General features: G+C 31.8%; 1 long non-coding RNA gene across 1 annotated transcript; it reads left to right on the forward strand.

The window, feature by feature from the left end:
* Window positions 1-228: 228 nt before the first annotated feature.
* LOC143070717 (uncharacterized) lies at window positions 229-17,855 on the forward strand. Its single transcript, XR_012976658.1, has 3 exons — window positions 229-790; window positions 16,378-16,483; window positions 17,415-17,855. It is a non-coding gene; the product is annotated as an uncharacterized LOC143070717 (long non-coding RNA).
* The last annotated feature ends 5,151 nt before the right edge of the window (window positions 17,856-23,006 follow it).

Below are 23,006 nucleotides of genomic sequence, written 5' to 3' on the forward strand. Positions count from 1 at the left end.
ATTTGCAATAAGGCGCTTGGCTTCACAATTTCGAATTGAAATTAAAGCCTTCGCTTTTTAAACCATTATAAGCAAAGAACAAGCAACATGTTTATTACACGATTGGATTGTTATAAACAAATAATTACATTATTTGAAAACGATTAATACCTCCATTTTACATTTATGTGAATTTGTATACTCTGATTAGTTTACTAATATACATATAATGAATTCCATATTTTATTGTATAGCTTTTGTCATGTTTTTGGTAACATTCATTGGGTGCTCCGTCAATGGTGCTATAGTGTATGTAGTATTAGTCAATAAACATCTCCAAAATGTGAACAATACATTTGTAGTATCGATGTGCATTGATGGATTTCTTATATCAAGTGTCGGAACAATATTTACAGCAGCAACAAGTGTTAGAGGAGAATGGATTTTTGGAGATTCAGTTTGTCAGCTGCATTCGTTCATAGTATTTTTTCTTGGCCTTGCAATCATCGCTACTTTGACCAGCATGGCCGTAGAAAAATATATAGTCATCAAAAAAGAATCAAGAAATATAGTAACAAAACGTGTGTGCTTGTACATATTGTTTGGATGTCATTTGTACGGTTTAGCGATTGCTTTAATGCCATTCTTAGGATGGAACCAGTATCAACTCGAAGGGTGTAACATCACATGTTCCTTAAAAATGGACGGCAGCGATGAGAATTCAACTTCTTTTAATATTTTTATGTTGATAGTGGGATTAGCGTTACCTTTGGCCATAATGATAACTGTCTATTCCAAAATTATTATTAAGGTAAGTTTCAGCCGTTCATTTAGATCTAAACTTATGTTTTGTTTGCACCTAATCATAAACTGATCTTTTTTTAATTCTGAAATAAAATACCAATAAGGAATTAGAAGTCGAAAGGCGCACAAAATGTGTTTCGCATTTTTAACGATTTGAAATCAAATTTTAAACGACGTCAGAATTGTCATTTCGGTGCCTTTTATAGCTGACTATGCGGTATGAGCTTTGTTCATTGTTGAAGGTCACACAATGGTCACACGATAACTTGTAATTTGCAATTTTTGTGTCATTTGTCTCATTGACCATAATACCACATCTTGTTAATTTTATTTTCACCAATTTTGTAGATTTTGCTATATCCTTATTATCTACTTAATTACTACCCGGTAGGTAATTGGCATGAAGGACAGCAACATTTAATTATTTTAGAACTATGCTAACTTGAAATTTAAAATGTTTTATTCAGTACAGCAGAGATTGTATTCGTGTAATTAAATTTTAGAAATGGTAATTACAATGTATGAATTGAAAGGTTCTAAAATTGCTTTACGTGTGTTATAAAATATAACATGCTTCTTGAATTATCATGCAAACTAGCAACTTCAGTTTTTCTACCCAAACACAGTCATCTATAATATTATCGGTATTGATTTGATATATCATAAAAAATTAATTAAGAAAAATCCATCTAAGTAAATTGCATAATTTTAGTTTTTACAAGAAGTGCCGATAGTTAACGACCGTAATGTTACCTGTAATGTATTACATCTGTCCTTTGTCAAGAATGGTTAGTTGTATCTATTGAAGTTATACCAAATCATACCTCCCTTGAAGAGGGAGGGCCAATTTGTCGGGATTTTTTTTCACAGAAGGGCCAATTTCAAAAAGTGCCGACAGAATCAAATTTACTATTAAAATAAAAAATAAAAATGCTTTTTGATCATTATCTCGATTTACATATATTATGATATACGTGATAAATATTTAATTTAATCCTCAAAAAGGATGAAAGTCCAATATGCGTAATTTAGGGTGTTTTTAGGTGGGAAAAACAGGGAATCCCCTAAGAAGGACATTTCAAACCAAAAAAAAAGATATGTTTTTCGCAAGGACGTATAACTAACAAGTATTTTCTTGATTTTGTCTAACATTATAAAAAAAGATCATACTTTACTTTAAGAAATAAACACGTTCAAAAAATGTATGACAACATAGGTCACGAACAGATCTTTCTCTTTTTAGTTTGACGGGGGCTTGGATTATGTAAGCTTATTCACTAAAGGTTCTTAAGTATCAAAAGGGCGTTTCATTTTATGCACTTATTCAGCAGCGTGTTTTGTGCGTATGTCTTAAAATCCATCATAAATTATCCACAAACTATTAAATTAATCATACTATATAAAGATTTGAATAATGCATCGGAAAATTTAATATAGAAAAATCCATTTAAGTAAATGTCAACTTTTAATTATTTACAAAATCAAAGCAACTCAAACGTATAAGTTCTAGTTTAAAAAAGGCCTAGTGGGAAGTTTGTAATATCAAATACATTTTTGTTAAAGCCTGTGTAATTAGATAAAGTAAACTTTATGTGGTGACCTATAATTGCTCTTATCTTCGCCATTTGAATAAATAGTGGTTTCATTGGAAACCATACCACATCTTCTTATTTTAAAAGCAACCGAAGTCAAAACAGTATATCACATTGCAGTGTAATAGACATACATATATATTAATTTGTAAAAGACTCAATGTTTAGATATTGGTCAATTTCTAAACAAAAAACAAAGACACCACCCGAGCGTTTGGTGGGGTTCATGCTGATTAGTCTTTATTTGTCTTTTTTGTGTTTTGTGTACTATTGTTTGTCTCTTTGGCTTTTTTTTTGGTATCAGCCATGGCGTAGTCAGTATATTCTTGATTAATGAGTTGGAATATCCCTCTGGTATCTTTCGCCCTCCTTTACAAGAACTTTCAATACATTGGCTTATTGAGCATGGATAGTTTCATGACATACTTGAATTCTGCTTTATTTTTAATTGCTCAAATACTGTTTCATTTTTATTCTCAAAGACTATTCTAAAACATCTTATGCTTGGGTTCTCGTCGACAATTATAAGACCGATATCTTAGCTGTGGTTTTACATATATCGCAGTGACGCGACATTAGCCTCCATTGAACCTCATGAACAATCCTTTTCGGTTATTTTGAAAGTCTATGGTGGGTATGAACAGTGATATGCAGCAGCAATGTCTCTAAATTTAAGAACAACATTTGCTCCCTAAACAAATATGTATACTAGTTCAGTGATAATGGATGTCATACTACTATAAACTAGAGTTCTTCGGTTAATTGGGATGGTGTAAGATTTATGGTGGCTACAGTTCAACATAAGTCGGACTCCTTAACACATATTCGAAAGAGTCTGTAAATGAACGGATTCGGGGAATGTAATAGAAACAACAACCAAGCCAAAGAGCAGAAAACAACACACGGCCACCGATGGGACTTCAATACAGCAATTAAATCCCGCACCCGCATCTCTATGAGATTGATTATCATTTTGTATTCAGTAAAAGTATCTTTACTGACTTTATTTTATCGTTTGTTGGAACCCCGCTCGTGCAGGTGCTCTCGACTCCAATCTTAATTGCCTAGGATTGTCATTTTTCCTATTAAAGTCGGTGGTTTTATCCGGGCATTCCAACTTCTTCCACCAAACAAAACTGGCCACAACGAAATAGCCCTGAAGTGGTGCTTAAAAGTGGCATTAAAACACCAAAAAATCAAATCAAATCGATTGGTAGGTATACACCCCATTACTGAAAGACATAACATAGATTAAATAGGTTTGATTTTTTATTGCCACACATCAAAATTGTACTAGTCGGTCGATTTTCAAAACCTTCAAACGATATGAAATGGACAACAAACCTTGAAAGAATGAATTTTATTTTAAGCATTGTAATATAATATATGGAACGACGTAATGATTATTATTTCCGTTTGATGGGAAATTAAAAATCTCATCCATTTTCAAGTTCATTTTCTTTTTATGATTTTAATTAATAATCATCATTCCATTTTATACAGGATATTAACTCATCTTTTCATGTTAGTTTTTCTATAGGTGACAAGTGTATTAACATGATTATTCGGAGAAGCTGTCTACCACTTTTTTTAGATATCACAAATAATTTGCAAAAATCTAATTGAAAATCTTCTCCATTATGCGTCATTGTGCGTATGAGGACAAGAACATATCGAAGTATTATAAATATGAACACTTATTTGACATTGGACCGACACACAGAGCCTGATTTTTATAAAGTCCTCAGAAATATATGAAACAATACTAATTTACGGTGGGTCGATCGGGCTCGCAGCAGTCAAATGTTGCCCGTGCAGTTACTCATGACCCGTTCTGACAACAAAATGGAGGTCAAGTTCATAAATGACGATTTTTAATTTTATCAGAAGTTATGGTTCTTGAAAGATTGATAAATGGTCTTTCCAGTCTTGTTCGTGATTTAACTCATGAACCGTTCAACTAAAGCTTTTAAAATTTTAAAATGTTGTAACTGTAACTGATAACAAAATGGAGGGCAAATTTGATATTGACAATTTTCACTTTCACCGTTCAGGAGTTATGGTTCTTGTGATATTGAAAAATGCCAGGACACAAATAAATCTGAATAAATCCAGTTTGCTGTCGCTCTGACAGCCTCTTGTTTTGTTCTGATTTATACTTCTAAATAGTACTTGCTAAGCGATGAAGAAGCAAATACTAATTTTCAAGTCTTTATTTTGGCCTGGTCACGGTTCTACGTCCCACACTCGAGGCAATCATACTATAACAATACCATCCGTCAGACGGACAATGGTTTAATACTACATGTTTATGGCATCCATATATTTCTAGTTTAAAGTTGAAGGTACATATACGGACTCTTCCACACGACATCTACTTTTAAGAGATAGAAAGTTTTTATGGAAATGAGTCCCCTCTACTCTCATTATTTGTTAATCAGTATGCATATAAGTATAAGGATAGTACACTGAAACTTCGTAATCCGTAACAAAACTTCGATTACTATGTAATATACCACCATTGATTTCCCCTATTAGTGTTTGTTGCACTTTTCAAAAAAAAAAGTGCAGAATTCATCTTTGTTTCAAATAAAGAGATACTTGGTATGAGTAGAGTATAATTGTTCTGTCCAGTACTATAGACAACATTTCACAAAACATTTCATGGCATATAAAAACATAACCATCACCGGAAGTAAACCAATCAAATGTTCACCTTTTTTTTAACTTGTGTACAAGCTTTAGTATATAACCATGAAACCCCAAATATTTTATAAAAACCTCAAAATAAAAAAAAAAAACTACGATGCTTTGAGATACACAAGAAATATGTTTATGACCCAGAAATATTTTACTGCAATGAAACAACTGTCAAATTCAGGAAAACTTATTTTTCCGCCCCTTTTTCGAATGCAACCGAATGTGACGTACTATGATTTTTTGGTATTACACCTATTAGAATGTAATTCGAAACAGTGTGGCTGTGGCCATTGATTGACACATTAAATTCATCCATTGATTAGGACAATTTACATGAACGTTTGTCTGTAACGACCACTGTTCACGACGTACCTACGATAGACATTTAAACTGTGGGGTCACCAAAGGTTTCTTAACGCCTTTAATTATAAAATAATTCAAAAAATTAATCAGGAATAACCTTTATGTTTTGATTTATATAATTGATATAAATCACAACATCGTGTTATTTCTGATTAGTTTTTCGAATTACTTTATTAAGGTGTTGAGAACCTTTGGTGACCCCATAGTTTAAGTGTCTCTAAAAAGTACATAGTGAGCAGTGGTCGTTACATACAAACGTTCACCTAAATTGTCCCAGTCAATGGATGAATTTAATGTGTCAATCAATGACCACAGCCACACTGTTTTGAATTTCATTCTATATAACTAAAGCATTACTTTTGCTCAAGAATAACCAGTCAAGTTATTCCCTTTTATTACAATAGTGTATACTAAAAATGCAAAGTAATGAGATGTAACAATTCTGTTTTATATAGAACAAATACATTGCAACCGTGTTTTTTTAAAACTTCATATATTTTTCTAGTTATCTAGGTTCACTTTCGTATAGTACAGTCTCATGTCAACACACTACTGTTTCCTGACACATGCATATTCACTTTCAATTGTCTATATAGTTTCCAGTATATTACATAATGGTACTATCGATTCACGTGTAATGGCTCGCTGTCATTTGATAATTAATATTGATTTTTTTTAAACTTTATTATCGTTAACGGGCAAAACATGTGCTAATCTAAACAATTTCGATCTCCTCGGGTATTTCTTATCAACGTATGATTCACATGATTCTGATTGCATAATTTCTTTTTGGTCCTCTCATGAATTACTATTACACAAAGCAATTTATAAAAACGGAAAGCAATATCTAGTTAATTTTTTTTACAAAAAGAACGATTTAGGAGAGTTATTTACAGTTGATGCATACTTTTGACGATAAAAGGACGCAATTACTGTAATGAGGCCGCGACCCGCAAATGCACAAGTTAATGAAATAGCGCAAAAACTCTGGGTCCTTTAAATTATTACATCAGTTTTATAATAATACTCATGTGAATTATTACGTTAATTAATTGTTTTGAATATTGACAACATGTTAATTGAAGTTCTAAGACTTCTTTCACTTCAAAAAGATCAATTAAAACATTTATAAACATTTGATAAAAATGAGTTATTTGAAAAAAACAAAATGCACAAATTTAATGGACATTTATATCAAACAGAATTTACAAATGATATAACAAAAAGCAGCTTGTATTTATCTTTTAAAACAAAATACTTATGTATTTCTGTCGAAAGCAAAAAGATGTCCACAAATCCGAATTTTGAGCAAATTTATAAAATTTCGACCTTATTTTACTCAAAAAGATATATATTTTTTATTGCATATTTGATTTAATCAGGGAAAAAAGTCTATTCAAATTGTCAGCAAAATTTTAATGTGGGACCAACACTGTATCGTAAACTATGCCCTTAACCATGTTAACGAGACATCTCTGCTTAGTAATTTTCTGTTTGAAATTGTTTAAATAGATCATTTTCAATTTATCGATTTTTAACTCCGGATTTTTCGAATGGTTACATAATCTGTAGTTAGACATCTTGGTACTCAGTCAAGCCAGTAAGAGCAACCAAAAGAAGTAAAATCAAACATATAGTCTGTTCACTTCTGGAAGACAGTGTACAGTTAATCGATTATTTGTCGTAAAATGAAAACATAAAACATAAATTTATTTTCTCCAAAGTATGTACTGATTAAAAGCTCTTTGTTGACCGAGTACCAGAGACAAGGTAACCTGTCGACAAAATTTTAACTCCGGAGTCAAAGTCGGTAATATGAAAATAGTAAATTCGATACGACATCGATTTTACACAAAAGAAAATAACGAAACCCGAGTAACTGTTATAGTCGGATGCGGAATTCCAATCATGACGACATGTTAAAGTTGGGTCGGGACCCGGTGTCTTCCGCCATCTTTGATTTTGAAGTTGCAGATAACAATTGATTGATTTATTGTTGGTTGCTTAACGTCCGCAGATAACAATTGGTCTAGATCTATACTATGAAATGTGCAAATGTTGAGAGTAGTATGTAACCCATGTGTAAGACTTCTAATGAAATATGGGAAATTATGTGTTTTATCATATTTACGGCTGTATTTTGTAAAAAAACACAATATTTGTGTATGATTTATTATTTTTTCAAATTTGACAGATAAGGGCAGAGAACTCAGATAATAGGGAATATAACTCAGATAAAGTTATTTTATGATAGAAAGTGATGTGAATTTAGCTAGTTCAGTATAAGAACTAGAACATTGGCCGTCAAAGACAGTAATTTTCTTATATCTCGAAAATCACAAAAGATTGATAATATTTGACAAGACAAAAAAAAAGGGCCCAGAATGAATTTATAGCTTTGTACTTCCTGTTGTTACTCAAAATTATTGTAGCTTTTACATGACGATTTTTATTTATTTTCATGGTTAACCTTTTATCTCAAAAGCTGCAATAGACAGATAGAACCTTTGGAGGCAAAAATGATCAACAACACATTCACTACAAAAACGTCTATATGAACGAAATCATTGACCAAAATCCATAGGGAATTGTTGCTTGTAAAGGACGATTTTTTTTACAAAATATCGCTTTTTTATCCGAAATAGAAAACTATTACAGAAAGGTAAAACAAAAAAATAAGCTGTAAGTTGCAAAAATAATCACAGAATCAGATGTCTACAACGAAAGGGGGAGGGAGTGGTGTGGGGTTTAACGACCTTGACTACGTATAATAATACTTTATGCAGTAGCAATACAGCTTATAGAATATACAATTTTACAATATTTGTTTTGAATGCATCAGCGAAATAAAAATACAATAATTATACACAATACATGTATGGCGGAGAATGAAAATAAATTCATATGATAAATAATTAATACAACTACATATCTTACAATATAAAATTGATTGTCTCTATGTTTTGAATTTATTTCTGTTAATGCTAACGTACGTTGTCTCTATTTAAAGTTGTTAAGTTCAAGGTTATTTTCGGAAGAATTCTAACATTCATTTTATATAATATGATTTATTGCCCATACCTTTGAAAGAATGAATATTACATACATGTTTTAATGATGTAAGTGTTTCCAATTATCAACATTAATCGAGGGTTGGAAAATGACTCTAGTCATATCTCACGTTTGAGGAATGACAATTATATGATATTTTACGCTATAATTAACTAAATTTGAAATACAGTTTTTATAAAGAGCCTGTATGCATGATTCTACATTATTCTAAGGGTTTTCTGTTGATTTAATCTACGGTGGCAACCATCTTTTATCATAGAATGGCACAAACTTTTTATTTTCCAAATTATTATTTGCGCTAATATCAGAAAAATCTTTTGAAGAAGAGGGTAATAAAATGTGTCAAATGATACATTGGTATGTGAATACTAACACCTTGGGTATTAGCAGGCATATTATTATCACAATTTTGAAACGTCTCAACTAATATTAAATAAAAACCATCATATTAACGCGTATATATTATATTGTTGAAGTATATATGAGGCATTTCAAATATTTTATTACATATATCATTTTGTTAAAAATAATTGCACAAGAACAAAAACAAATAATCCCATTGATTGTCAGGTTGGAAATGTTAGAAATTAGTAGGTCTATATCATCTATTAAACAGTATGTTCTTTCAACCTGTTAACTTAAAGCTTCCTTACGTTGTTCACGGGTGTCATTCGGTTTATCGAGAGAAATGATCGTGAAAGAATATCCAACGGCGGTCAAGTATTGAGAGACGATCGTGAAAGTTCTGGTAACGGATCGTGAAAGACATTTAATCGAGAAGACATATGAAAGGTCAGTAAATATTCTAATTCAATTAATTACACAGACACATTTACGACAAAATAAAACTGTCTGTCAAAATGGTTCAACATTATGATCAGTATGTGAAAATATCCAGTTTCAAAAGTACATATTTATTACAAAACGACAAAAGGCAAATTGCTTCTCGACATTTCAATGACATAAAAAATGTAAACAAACACGATTTTTTCACAAATTCGACTAGATAAACTACTTTTATCAGAATAAGGGTATTGTATTTGAATTAATTAAACGGTTCTCATAGTTATTTTGTATAAATATAATCTGAAACTTGGTAACTAAAGAACTATTTAGACAAAATTTATTTTTTGGATCGTGAAAGATCACGTACCGCATTTTTGAAGATCGTGAAAAGGATCGTGAAAGATCTGATGCTACGAAGACGTTCAAATCATTCTTCATTTATATGATGACAAAACGCCGAAAAAAGCAATCCAGTGAAGTTGAGCCAATAGAAGATGTTGAAGATGCAGATAACGTTACAGAAGCAACACACGAATATTGTGAAGATGATGTAGAAATTAATGAGATAGTTAAGTTATTACCAATCGTTATCAAAGAAATAGCAAGGTTTGGATTTCAAAATATTTATTAAGCCAAACAAGTAAATAGTTGAAGAACATGGAGGATCCAAAATTCCAAAAAGTTGTACCAAATACGACTAAGGTAATCCTTAGTTTTTCGAAAAATTCTAAGTTTTGTAAACAGGAAATTTGTATTAAATTACCACATTATTGATATTCATGTCAACACCGAAGTGTTAACTACTGGGCTGGTGATACCCTCGGGGACGAAACGTCCACCAGTAAAGGCATCGAACCAGTGGGTAAATAGTTATCAAATGTACTAGGATTATAATTTAGTACGCCAGACGCGCAAATACATTAACATTATTATTTGGGCATTTGTGAACATGTTGTTTGTAAAATAGATGGATGATTGTAGGATGAAGCTTTTTATTGTCATGTGAAGTACTCACTTATCACGAGTTATAGGATACCCACATTTTGTATATCGGATCCTATAAACTACATGTCCATCAGACAGGATTCACCTGACCCTGAATTTGCCTCATTTCATGCATGAAGATTCATTTTAGTGGTCAAGTCCGTATCGAGGATTCGTTAAGCTTTAGGATAACTGTTTGTTGTTATGATTGTAAGTTGTACATTTTCGACTTGTGCAAGGTTTCAACTAACATTGAACTCATTATCATGCATCATTCGGCAATGTTTGTTTTATGTTGTTTGGCCTTTTGAATATATACCTGTATGCTAAAGCGACAAGGTGTTTCGTGTATGGTGTACATGTCTGTCTGCATGTTTCCATGACCATGATGACTTCAATTGTGTTTGATTTATTGAATGAAAGTAAGATGTCTATGTCTGGCTGTCGGTCAGGGTTCATTTACTTTTGACCTTATGTTCCGAATTAATTGGCCAAGCATAACTTTTACATGTGTCAGTTTCTAAGGTACTGTAAGGATCGGAACACATGTATCTGGTGTACGGGATATTTGTAGAGATCTGTATGGCATGGTTCATCTGACCTTGACCTTTTTTTATGAAACATTGACAATCTTAAGCGCATTTGACACTTCTAGTAAAACCCTTGATATTATAGACGTTCAACAAATATACTATCATAAGTAAAGCAAACAAGACATTACAAAATGTTGGTTACGTTCAATTCCAAATTACACATGAAATGTGCTGTTTTTGCTATGATTTTTTGTCTTATGGATAACATTTTGGTTTAAACGTTGCATATCCATATTATTGGCTAACTAGAGTCGGTCTGCCTGAAGTGCACTAGACTGATTCACAGAGCTGAATCTTGCTCACTTATTTAAACACGTAATTAGTTGTTGTTTTTTTTTTTTAACTTTCGAGGTGTTTAATGGAAAAAAGATAATAGCTGTAATGTTCATCCTTATCAAAATAGTTACAGGCTTCAACCACTTGCAGATTTATCAAATGGTAAAAGAAATACTGATTTCTGATTACTAGTATTGTATTAAGTCTGGTCACGATTTTTCTTTCACGATCGAAATAATACGTTGCCAGATCTTTCACGATCAAGTTTAATGGAAATTCAACAAATTCAAGGTTTTCTTAAACAAATTAACGCTTTTAATGGAAGAACATACTATAATTTTATTGTACGATCAGATAAACCAAAGATTAAATTTCAAATATATCATGATATTCTGAAATATGACCATTATAGGTACATAAAGCGTGTTATTTGTAATTAATTTCATAGACACGCATTGCGCCTTTTGTGTTTTTTCAAAAAGTACTTCATATTTTCTTTATCTTCTTTCACAGCTATGTCGAGGAAGTTAAACCATTTTGACAGACATATTTTTTTGTTCGGATTTGTTCCGTGTTTTGAAAATTAAGCGATTTTTCAAAGATTTTGAACTAGAATATACATTAAATGTCTTTCACGATCCGTTACTAGAACTTTCACGATCGTCTCTCAATACTTGACCGCCGTTGGATATTCTTTCACGATCATTTCTCTCGATAAACCGAATGACACCCGTGATATATATCTAGTCGTGTTTGAAGGTAAATTCCATGATGACATTTTCCCCAGGTATAAAACCACCAATCATAATCATCTGTAATTAGATGTATTGATGTTTCTCATCAAGCAAATTGACTTGTGTGGATTTCCGCTGCAATAATATAACATACTGTAAGTCAGCTTTGCTCCAAGTAATGAAGCATTGGCTAATTTACGTCTCGTTAGATTCAATCAACGTATTTGCACCTCTTTAACGCATATTTAAAATTAAGTAGACTAATGCTTCCCACGGGATTGTCTTCCTTAAAATTAAGTTGTACGGAATATAAGGGAAATTATATTCGATTTATCAATTTTGCTTGCGTAACGTCCAATATAAAAGTAGCCATGTAATGCATATCCAAGACAAAAACAAAATACAATGTGAATTGTTTTTTAACGAAATTACAAACTCCAAGGTAAAAAGGTGGTTTTCCTTAAGACCAGTCAAAATCAAACTTTAAATTATATCAACTATCGGTACGAATGGTAACATCTATCACATTTCTGACTGGGTACATTCAATTCCAATGAAAAGTGGTGGGTTAAACCTGGGTGTATAGCTTATCTTACAATTATATCACTAATTTAAGAGCGAAAAGGTATAACAAAAAAAAAATAACAACAAGGCAAGGTAAAAAAAAAGAAGTTCATAAAACTGACTTATCAAACGTTATCAACCAACGAAACAAATGAAAAACAAATATAATTTTTCTGACTGGATACAGGCGTTAACCGTAGAAAATGGTAGTTCTAACCTGGTTTTAAAGCTAGATAATATTCCGAATCGTATGTTGTAGTTGTTTATAGTGCCAAAAGATTGGGGATGAGAATAATAGTCAGTGTCTGTAACTCATCCCACAGCACAAATTAGATAGACAGAGAATTTATTCATTGACAGGGATAATAAGTTTTTCTCAGCACATAATTTTTTTATAGGATCTATTGTCAATAGTTTGAATCTGACGAAAGAAAAGTAGCAACTCTGATTTTCTGATTTTTTATTGACTAACTAATTAAATGAAGATATCTTACTATTAGCTATAGATGATGCAAATGCAAAAATTAACTTGCCCTAGGAGGATGAACATACTCGAGAATTTTTTTTTTTTTTTGTTTTTAATCTGAAGGTAGCTTTTTTGTGTGAGTTGTTTCAAATTTTTTCATGTATGAGGCTTGTATAGCCGACTAATTGCTTTGGTATTTGCTCATGGTTGAAGGCAGTACGATGAACTATAAATAGTGTAGTTGCTCATGATCAATCGTACCTTATTTCTGTTTTTATCATGCGACCGTGCTAGGGCGGTATAGCCAGTCAAGGTCGTTAATAACTTCTATTTGTTGTTGTTTTTATCATGTACATTAATTTAGGACTGCAGAACGTTTACCTTAATTCTACCTCCTTCAGTAGTAAAAGAGGGACGAAAGATACCAGAGGGACAGTCAAACTGATAAATCGAAAATAAGTTGACAACGCCATGGCTAAAATTAAAAAGACAGGCAGACAAACAATAGTACACATTTAACAAAAGAGAAAACAAAAGAATAAGCAACACGAACCCCACCAAAAACTAGGAGTGATCTCAGGTAATCCGGAACGTAAGCAGATCCTGTTCTACACATGGTACCCGTCGTGTTGCTCATGTTATAACAAATAGTAACATATGTATATCTGCATCTTCCAGTAGTAATGTTTGTTTCGATATTTTCTCCAATAGCTATATATTTACCACTACCTGCTGCAGAAGCTAAACATGTATTGGTACCTCCTTCAGTAACAACATATATATATATATATCGATACTTCCTTCAGTAGCTACATTTGTATCGCTTCTTCCTTTCGTAACTAAAAATGTATCGCTACTTGCTTCAGTAGCTACACATATATCACTACCTTCTTCAGTAACTACATATACATCGCTACCTCCTCTAGTGGTAATATATGTTTCAGTATCTCATTCAGAAACTACATATGTATCGTTACCTGCTTCGTATAGCTTCCTCCTTCAGTAGTTTCTTATGTATCGATACTACTTTCAATAGTTACATTATTATCGCTTACTTCTTCAGTTGTTACATATGTATCGCTAACTTTAAATATAGATTATTTTTAAAATTATATTAACACTGAGTGTGTTGGCGAATTTGTATCCTTCATTTTTCTTGTTGCTATACGAACGCATAATTTTTACCAAAAATGTTGTCAAATGTTTTTAAAAAGTCTCTTTTATAGCAAAAAAATGTCAAATAATTTATCATACTAAAACTTATACAAGGGCAATTTATATTATTATCACCTGCAACACTTTAAGCACTGGTGTGAAGTGTAATGACCGATCCTCAACCATAATCAATATCTTTGATATTGAAATTATGTTGTTAAGAATTATCAAAATCTCCTGGTTAGTTGTTGTAACTGTGATTTAAATCATTAAATTTCCTTCTTTTTTTATTTCATCATGAAAGCAAATCTGAACATAATACCTTCTTTTTCAGTTTTTAACTGAACTTTTGAATTACATTTTCAAAAAAAGAAGATTAAAAGAAAAAAAAATTAATAATTGCCAGAGTTCTCATTCAACTTAAATAAAGAACAGTTCAAAATAAAATAAAATGTATAGAATTGATTTTTATAAGTCCATTTTGAAGATTTATAGAACTAGAACAGACTTCAAGAGTCATTCAAACTATGTTGCCTTATGTTATGTATAGTGATATTACACTTGTTTCGATATACATTTCCAAATTCATTTTGTATTCAAGAGCTTGCTGCTGTAACTCATACTTTATAAAACGTCACCAATGTTTGAGGAAATTTTTGATGAACCAGAGTTAAGTCAAAGATCTTCAGAAGATAAGACCTTTTTGATAATAATTCCGACTTTACAAAAAATGCATAATAGTTAATAAGAACTGATGTTGTGTATCATTCTAATAACGTGTTCTGCATTGGCTAGAGGTATAGGGGAGGGTTGAGATCTCACAAACATGTTTAACCCCGCCGCATTTTTGAGCCTGTCCCAAGTCAGGAGCCTCTGGCCTTTGTTAGTCTTGTATTATTTAACTTTTAGTTTCTTGTGTACAATTTGGAGTTTAGTATGGTGTTCATTATCACTGAACCAGTATATATTTGTTGAGGGGCCAGCTGAAGGACGCCTCCGGGTGCGAGAATTTCTCGTTGCATTGAAGACCTGTTGGTGACCTTCTGCTGTTGTCTGCTCTATGGTCAGATTGTTGTCTCTTTGGCACATTCCCCATTTCCATTCTCAATTTTATTATAGTGTTCTTCTTTTTAAATTATAAAAATATTTATCGTTTTGTCCATTTATGATAATTGGTAATATCATTTTGGTGTGGCTCGGTACTTATACATTCCGCCAATGAGTTGTTATGCTGTGGTCAGTTTTGTATTCTTATCTTTCATTTTTGGGTATGTGCTTTGTCATATTTGTTGATTGCTGTTTACCTTTTTTACTTTTTTAACCTTGTACGTCTGTTTAACCTGTTAAAACATTGTCAATATGATGGAACTTTATGAGACTGCCAAGGAAGTGAGAGGTTTAGCTAGTTATAAAACAAGGTTTTACTCACTATTGTCTACATACTACACGAAGAAATGCATGACCAAGACAATTGTTTGCCATTCGTTTGATGTGTTTCAGCTTTTTGATTTTGTATATGATAAAGGACTTTCAGATTTGTATTTTCCTGGGAGTTGTTATTTTCAAATTTTCATTTTTGTTCTTTATACTGATGAACTTTATTAGCAAACTTTAATTCTGACAGGTGTAGAAATATGGTTTGAGGTTCACGCAAATTTATACAAGTTTGTATTTGTGTTTTAATCATACAAATAACGCGAACTTCAATTAAATTTTGTTCAAAAATAGTTATATAATAATAGTATGTGAATAAACTCATCATATAAACAAGGAATAAAAATATCGAAAAGACAAAGTTCCAAATGGTTTTGCAACATTCAGCTAAGGTATTGTGTCGTTTGTACTATAAATTGTCTGTTTGTAATTTTCTGTTTTAGCCATGGCTTTGTCAGTTAATTTTTTATCTATGAGTTTGAATGTCCCTCATATCTTTTGCTCCTCTTCTATACCTGGGATAAAAAAAATCCTTTAGTATTTTGATTAAATTACTTTTAGCATTTGACACATAAGAAAAAAATGTCCCATTTTTAACACAAGAAATACGAACCATCTATTTGTAAATAAACACTAGCTTCACCTCATTTACGTCAATATTGTCATCTTGGCTGTCTTATTATTTCCTCGTGTCTGAAAAATAACCTTCTCATACTGTGAAGAACAGCATGGTAGAAACTCTGACACAACGAAGGTGAATGCCCCTTGTAAGTACTGAAGTATGTTTTCAAATTAACCTACTAATACATTTTATAGTTTAAGCGAGATGGAAAAGAGATTTGTCTGTCAATTATTTTTTTTACTACTTTTTTAAGATGAAAGAAAAGCACAGATCAATGAACTTCAACACTTACAGTTCTCATCGAAAGACAATATTAAAGAGAGAAATGGCAGTAACAAAGACAATCCTGTTAATGATAGGTATAGTTATAACTGTTAGCGTCATTGTATCAGATATTTGAAGGCTTAAAGTTTGTTGACCACACTACTTAATAATCGCTATAATGAGTTTTTTTGTTTTGATTTGAAAGATAACGAGAAAGATTTTATCAGTAAATGAAAAACAGCTTGTTAACCAAGTCAACAAATATAAGACAGATGTCACGATAATTATCAATAAAAAAGCACCTGTTTTGCCTCGTTGACGATTTCAGTTAATATTCAGTCTAGTACCGTTTTTAGACATAACATTCAAAGACAGACATGCTACCACGACACAACATCAAATACTACAAATGGAGAGGAAATAGCATGTTTCGTCGCATGTCAACACTGTATCGTTCATTACACTTATCTTTCATGTTCAATATTTTAGAGCGTTTGTTACATCATCATTATTTGCTTATTCATTAGACCGGTGCATATACATTTCTATAAGTTTCAGTGTTAGTTTAAAAACGGCATAAAAATGTTTACATATATATAACATATATCATCGTGAAAATCATCGGTAGTTTTCAAACATTTATGTGTGTCCTTAAATTGCAACATTACACATCATACATATTTTTGTAATAAGAACTATCGTTCGACAAGCGTACCTAAACTTGCGGCGTATGAAATGAGAAAAAAGTAAAATAACAAAACACTGAGCTCCAAAAAAAAAAACAACGAAAAGTCACTAATCAAATGGCAACACCAAAAGCTGAAACACATCAAACGAAAAGACGAGTGTCATTTTTGTACAACTCAAAAACTTGGTGTATTGCTGTTTTCCTTTGTAAAACAATACATGTAGTTAATGTCGTATACATATTGTTAGCAATATAACATATAAAAAAGTAAAAGGCTGATATTTTAGACCAATGTTTATGTACTTGCATTTTTAAACCCACAATTAACTTTATTGTAGGTGTTTTTAGTTTAGCCTGGTCACCTTATGCCATTCACTGTATAGTATCCATGATTGGTTGGACAAAAGGAATGTCTCCATTTGTAGCAACTATTCCTGCTTTGATTGCCAAATCATCTGTTATATATCATCCATGTATTTATATTTCTAAAAACAGGGCAGTGAAAAATGCTCTTCTGCTACATTTTAGCTGTCTTAGTAAAAACAATCGCTATGCTCCTAGAGTTTCAAACAGTTTGCCTTTGAATGTGTGTGGTGTGCCAAGTCCGCTTCATAAAAATGTAAAAGCGACAGACATTGTGATAGTGGACGAAGATGGAGATTTTTCAAATACACCATCAACTAGTACAGACACTCACGAACGTTTATATAAATTCCTTCTCAAAGATAATAAAAAATGTTCAGTTTGATTAAAATGTTTCTTGTTCTCAATCCAAGCATTACCAATAATTGTGACAAAATTATGTTCGAAAAAGTATTCACCTAAAATAAATCTATTTTTCAAGATCTAATAGTATAACTGTTTATTTTGATTTAAACATCATCTCGATTATTCGATCGGTTCCGTTTAATAATCAACAGTCAATATTAATGGTCTAAAACAATTTATCAATTTTAAAGACAAACGAGATATGTCTAATTATAATACGTCATTGGCTAAGAACTAAAATTTAAAACAATTGAAAACTAAATGTTTTCTTATGTCTGTGGATTATAAATTCAAATGAAAAAAAACATTTTGCAAAAATCGTAGAAAAAAAGAAAACAACAGCACTTTATAAATTGAATGCGTTTGAAACGCTTTTCATAATTTACCTTCATCTGGAATGCTCAAAAACGACTATTTGAACACCAGTTGTTAATGTATCAGAATCGAAACGATTAAAAATAAGAAGCGGAACTTGCTTGAAAATAATTACGTTAGTTGCATTCAAATGCTCAAATATTACGAAACAAAATTAAATTTTTTAACTTTAATATGACAATGATATAATGATGATTTATTCCAAACGATTTAAACTAGTTAATAAAACAATGGTATCAAATTTCAGAATTGAATGTTTGTGGCCAAATGGTCTGGCATAGGTTGTAGCCATTATATAAACTGAGCATGAAATGAAATAACAATGAAGAGTTGAGGTACATGTTTATAGTGTTGGAACTTTAAGGCTTGTATTTGAGTATTGCTGAATCGAAACAACAGATCAAATACAACAAATACAGTAAAATATCAATTCTTGAAAAGCAAACTGTATCTTGTTTCTAAGTTATTGGTCAATAAAGAAAACCGTTTTGTCAATCGGCCTGAGCAATGGTATAACTTGAACATGTTCGAAAACTGCATTCCAGTGGCTAACCAAACACGTACATTTTGAACTACCATCAACAGAAAGTATTTTCTCCTCAAATGAAATTGTTTTAGTTTCAGTGCTTTTGAATTCTGTATTTGATTTTACCTTTCATCTGGTTTGACTCGAGCAGCACTGATCAGTCTCGTGTTAACAAATCATGTGTCTGTCGTTAATTATTATATGTTTTCTTTCATGTGTTTATGTGTGTTCCTATTATCACGATAATGCTGCTGGGTAGTGTAAATCAAAACCAAACACAACATATACAATATTAACATGACAACTATAGATGAAATATGAATATATTTGAACAATATTGAATTATATCTTTGGGCCTCGTCAACTAATTATTTATAAAATAAACAATTCATTTTCTCCACAGTTCATGTACTCTTATACAAGCCCATGCACACTGAAATATACTACAAAAAAAGTTGACATACATGATTACGAATGAAGAGACTCGAACATGTTCCTCGCGAAATATTTTTTAAAATTGGGATTAACATTTTCTGCCATAAGCTTAAGTGTTTTATCATTTTTTTTTTATTAAATCAGGTCACCTACCTTTAAAAGAAGGATGGACGATACCAGAGGGACAGTCAAACTCATAAATAGAAAATAAACTAAAAACGCCATGGTTCAAAATGAAAAAGACAAAAATACAAACAGTTGTACACAAGACACAACATAGAAAAACTAAAGACTAAGTAACACGAACCATAAATAACTGGGGGTGAGCTCATGTGTTCCGGAAGGGTAAGCAGATCCTGCTCCACATATGGCACATGTCGTGTTGCTCATGTTATCACAAACCCGATAAATAGTCTAACTCGGTAGGTCATATTCATGAAAAGGGAAGAAGGGGATTGAAGTTACGACGTAACGAACATATCCGATATCATATCCGATATTATGAGTGCCATTAATTTCATTGTGAGCCTTCTCTACCAATATATATATATATATATATATATTATGTTTTATCCCTATTTTTTTTCAATTGAAGTGTTGCGAAAATTTCGTTGAGAAGTATATATACAGATACATTTATTAAAACATGGCAGTTATTAGCTATAACAAAGGCCATCATACAGGCACTAACACATTAATGTATAAGGACTCACAACAAGCCTACATGTAAAAGAGGGACGAAAAATACCAGAGGACAGTCAAACTGATAAATCGAAAATAAACTGACAACGCCATGGTTAAAAATGAAAAAGACAAACAGACGAACAATATTACACATGACACAACATAGAAAACTAAAGAATAAACAACACATACCCCACCAAAAACTAGGGGTGATCTCAGATTCTCCGGAAAGGTAAGAAGATCCTGCTCCAAATGTGGCACCCGTCGTGTTGCTTATATTATTACAAACCCGGTAAACAGTCTAATGCGGTAGGTCACATGCATGACAAGAGAAAGGGATTGTAATTACGGCGTAAGGAACTTGTCCGATATCATATTCGATGTTACCGTATGATTGCTATTAATTTCATTTTGAGCCTTGATTACCAAAATATATATGTTTTTATTATGTTTGATCCCTATTTATTTCAATTATAGTGTCGCGAAAATTTCGTTTATGAAGTATATACAGATACATTTATCAAAACATGACAATTGTTAGCTATAACAAAAGGCCCTCAAACAGGCACTAACACATTAATGTATAAGCACTCAAACAAGATTACATGTAACAATTGAAATGTGAGCATTTGTGTTTTTGAAAAGGTTGAGATAAAACACAAAAATATCGTAGAAAATTATGTGTTTTCCGATCTGAAAAATCCATTCTCAAAATTTGGCAGTAGTAATAATTGGGATGGATAGAGAAACGCGTATTTATATCACACAGAACAAAATCATAACTAAACCATCTGATTTTAACAGTGCAAGATCTCCATTCATTAATAATCCGCTGATAAATCAATTGGCGATATTAACAATGGCAAATATTCTTATGGCAGAAAAACCAAATTTACGCCAAAGTTCATAAACTGGAAACAACTTTAATTCTTCTTGAATTGGTGATGGCTGTTCGATTGATAGTACAAATGAAGATAAAAGACTGATCGTTGTTATAAACATTTATGCTACACCTTTCTTTATTTACTCACATTCTACTTAGTACATGTCAATCTCCATGATGGACATGTAGATGCACCCGTAAAAAAAATCACTCTTTTATCAAAAAAACAAACCTGATGCCTTTTGTTATCTGTTATCCATGTTTTTCTTTGCCTAATACGTTCTCCTATTTATTTGTATTGAAGTCCTGTATTATTATGTTGTCATTTTAATGTATATTTAACAATGCCATTAAAGTGCGAGGTTTGGCATGCCACAAAACCAGGTTCAACTTACCATTTTTTTCTTTAAAAATGTCCTGTACCAAGTCAGGAAAATGGCCATTGTTATATCACAGTTCGTTTCTGTGTGTGTAACATTTTTACGTTGTGTTTCCATTGTGTCGTTTGTTTTCTCCTATATTTGAGTGTGAATTCATATTACTATAAGACGTGTTACGGTACTTTTCTATCCCAAAATATTTGGTTTTGATGTTATATTGGTTATTCTCATTGGATTTTGTCTAATGCTTAGTCCGTTGCTATGTGTGTTACATTTGAATGTTGTGTCTCCTCTTATATTTAATGCGTTTCCCTCAGTTTTAGTTTGTTTCCCCGATTTAGTTTTTTGTCCATAGATGTACGATTTTTGAACAGCGGTATACTACTGTTGCCTTTATTTATATCGGTTTGTGTATTTGTTTGTAATTCTCTTAATAAAGCAACACGACGGGTGTTTTCCACCTCATGAATATATTACCATAGCTGTATATAAAAAGAATCATTCGGAATGTTTGATTCTCAATGCCTTTTCTTCGTCACTTTTTCAGAATTTCAACTCTTTTTATTCGAGAGTCGCCGAGGAGTTTTTGTGCAGAGGAAACACTCGTCATGCATTCATAATTGTAAGTCTGGTATCTCGGATGAGTTTATAATATTAACACCTGTATATAATATTAACACCTTGATTGTGAACCAGGTGTTGACAACAAAAAGGTCTGGTCAAATATGTTAACAACTATAAGTCAACGATAAAGCTTTCAACAAAATAGGATATTCTGAACAATAAAAGATAGAATCATGTTCCTTTTGGAATTCGGATAAAGATAATTAACTGAATCTTACATCACTCTCTGGATACACAAATTACATAATCCAGTCATCTTTTCCTTGAGTGTGACCTATCAAATAAGACTTATCACTGTGGGTTTGTACTTACTAAAACAACACGACGGGTGCCACATACATAACCTACATTACAGGATCTTTTACTCACCCGGATGCACCAGAAATCTCTTTTGATATTTTGGTTTGGTTCTTGTTGCTCTGTCTCAATATTCTATCTTTTATTTTGTGAAGTGTTTGTTTTTTCTTCATTTATCTTTTTGAGCCAAGGTATTGTCTGTTTGTTTTCGAATATGAGTTAAAATACCCATCTGGTATATTTCGCTTCACTTTGAAATAAGATTCCTAACAGACAACACTGTATTGTAGGGTTCGCTTCGATACTTCTTTCCGAATTGATATTTAGTTTATTATCAATCACAACAGTCTTTGAGAGTAACGTACTCTGGGGTGGGAATCAGGTGATGAATTAAAAAAATAAAAAACTAGATTAAAGTACTTACAATTTAAAAAAAAAAACATTTTACTTTTAAATAACCATTTATCTGAATTTTCAAGGAAATTTGATAATGGAACTTTAAATCGGAACGATTCATGTTATCAATTGACTTATTTTTTTAATATAATGCAAAACACCAACTTATAATTTCAGTGTTTTTCTTATACCCTTTGGAGATTTAATGTGCTTTGCTCATTGTTGAAGGTACCTATATTTTTTTATTTTCTGTGTCATTTGGTCTCTTGTGGAGAGTAGTCTCATTGGCAATCACACCACATCTTATTTTTTATAATAAATAACTAGACGTTTTATAAACACCAGTTTGCCATTACCATTTTCAGAAGGTTGTATAACAAAATTGCATATTTGTCAGGAGCTAAGAAATATAATGTGACATGAGAAAAACTAACAAACAGCGGTAAAAATTTCATATGGAGGTCATGATTTGAAGATGTTACATAGAAATCATATCAGGAAAAGTATTTTAAAAAATGTGCAAAATAAACGATGGTGTTACTATACTTTATATAAAAATATT

This window comes from Mytilus galloprovincialis, chromosome 4 (assembly GCF_965363235.1).
Source record: "Mytilus galloprovincialis chromosome 4, xbMytGall1.hap1.1, whole genome shotgun sequence".
In the NCBI taxonomy this organism is placed as follows: domain Eukaryota; kingdom Metazoa; phylum Mollusca; class Bivalvia; order Mytilida; family Mytilidae; genus Mytilus; species Mytilus galloprovincialis.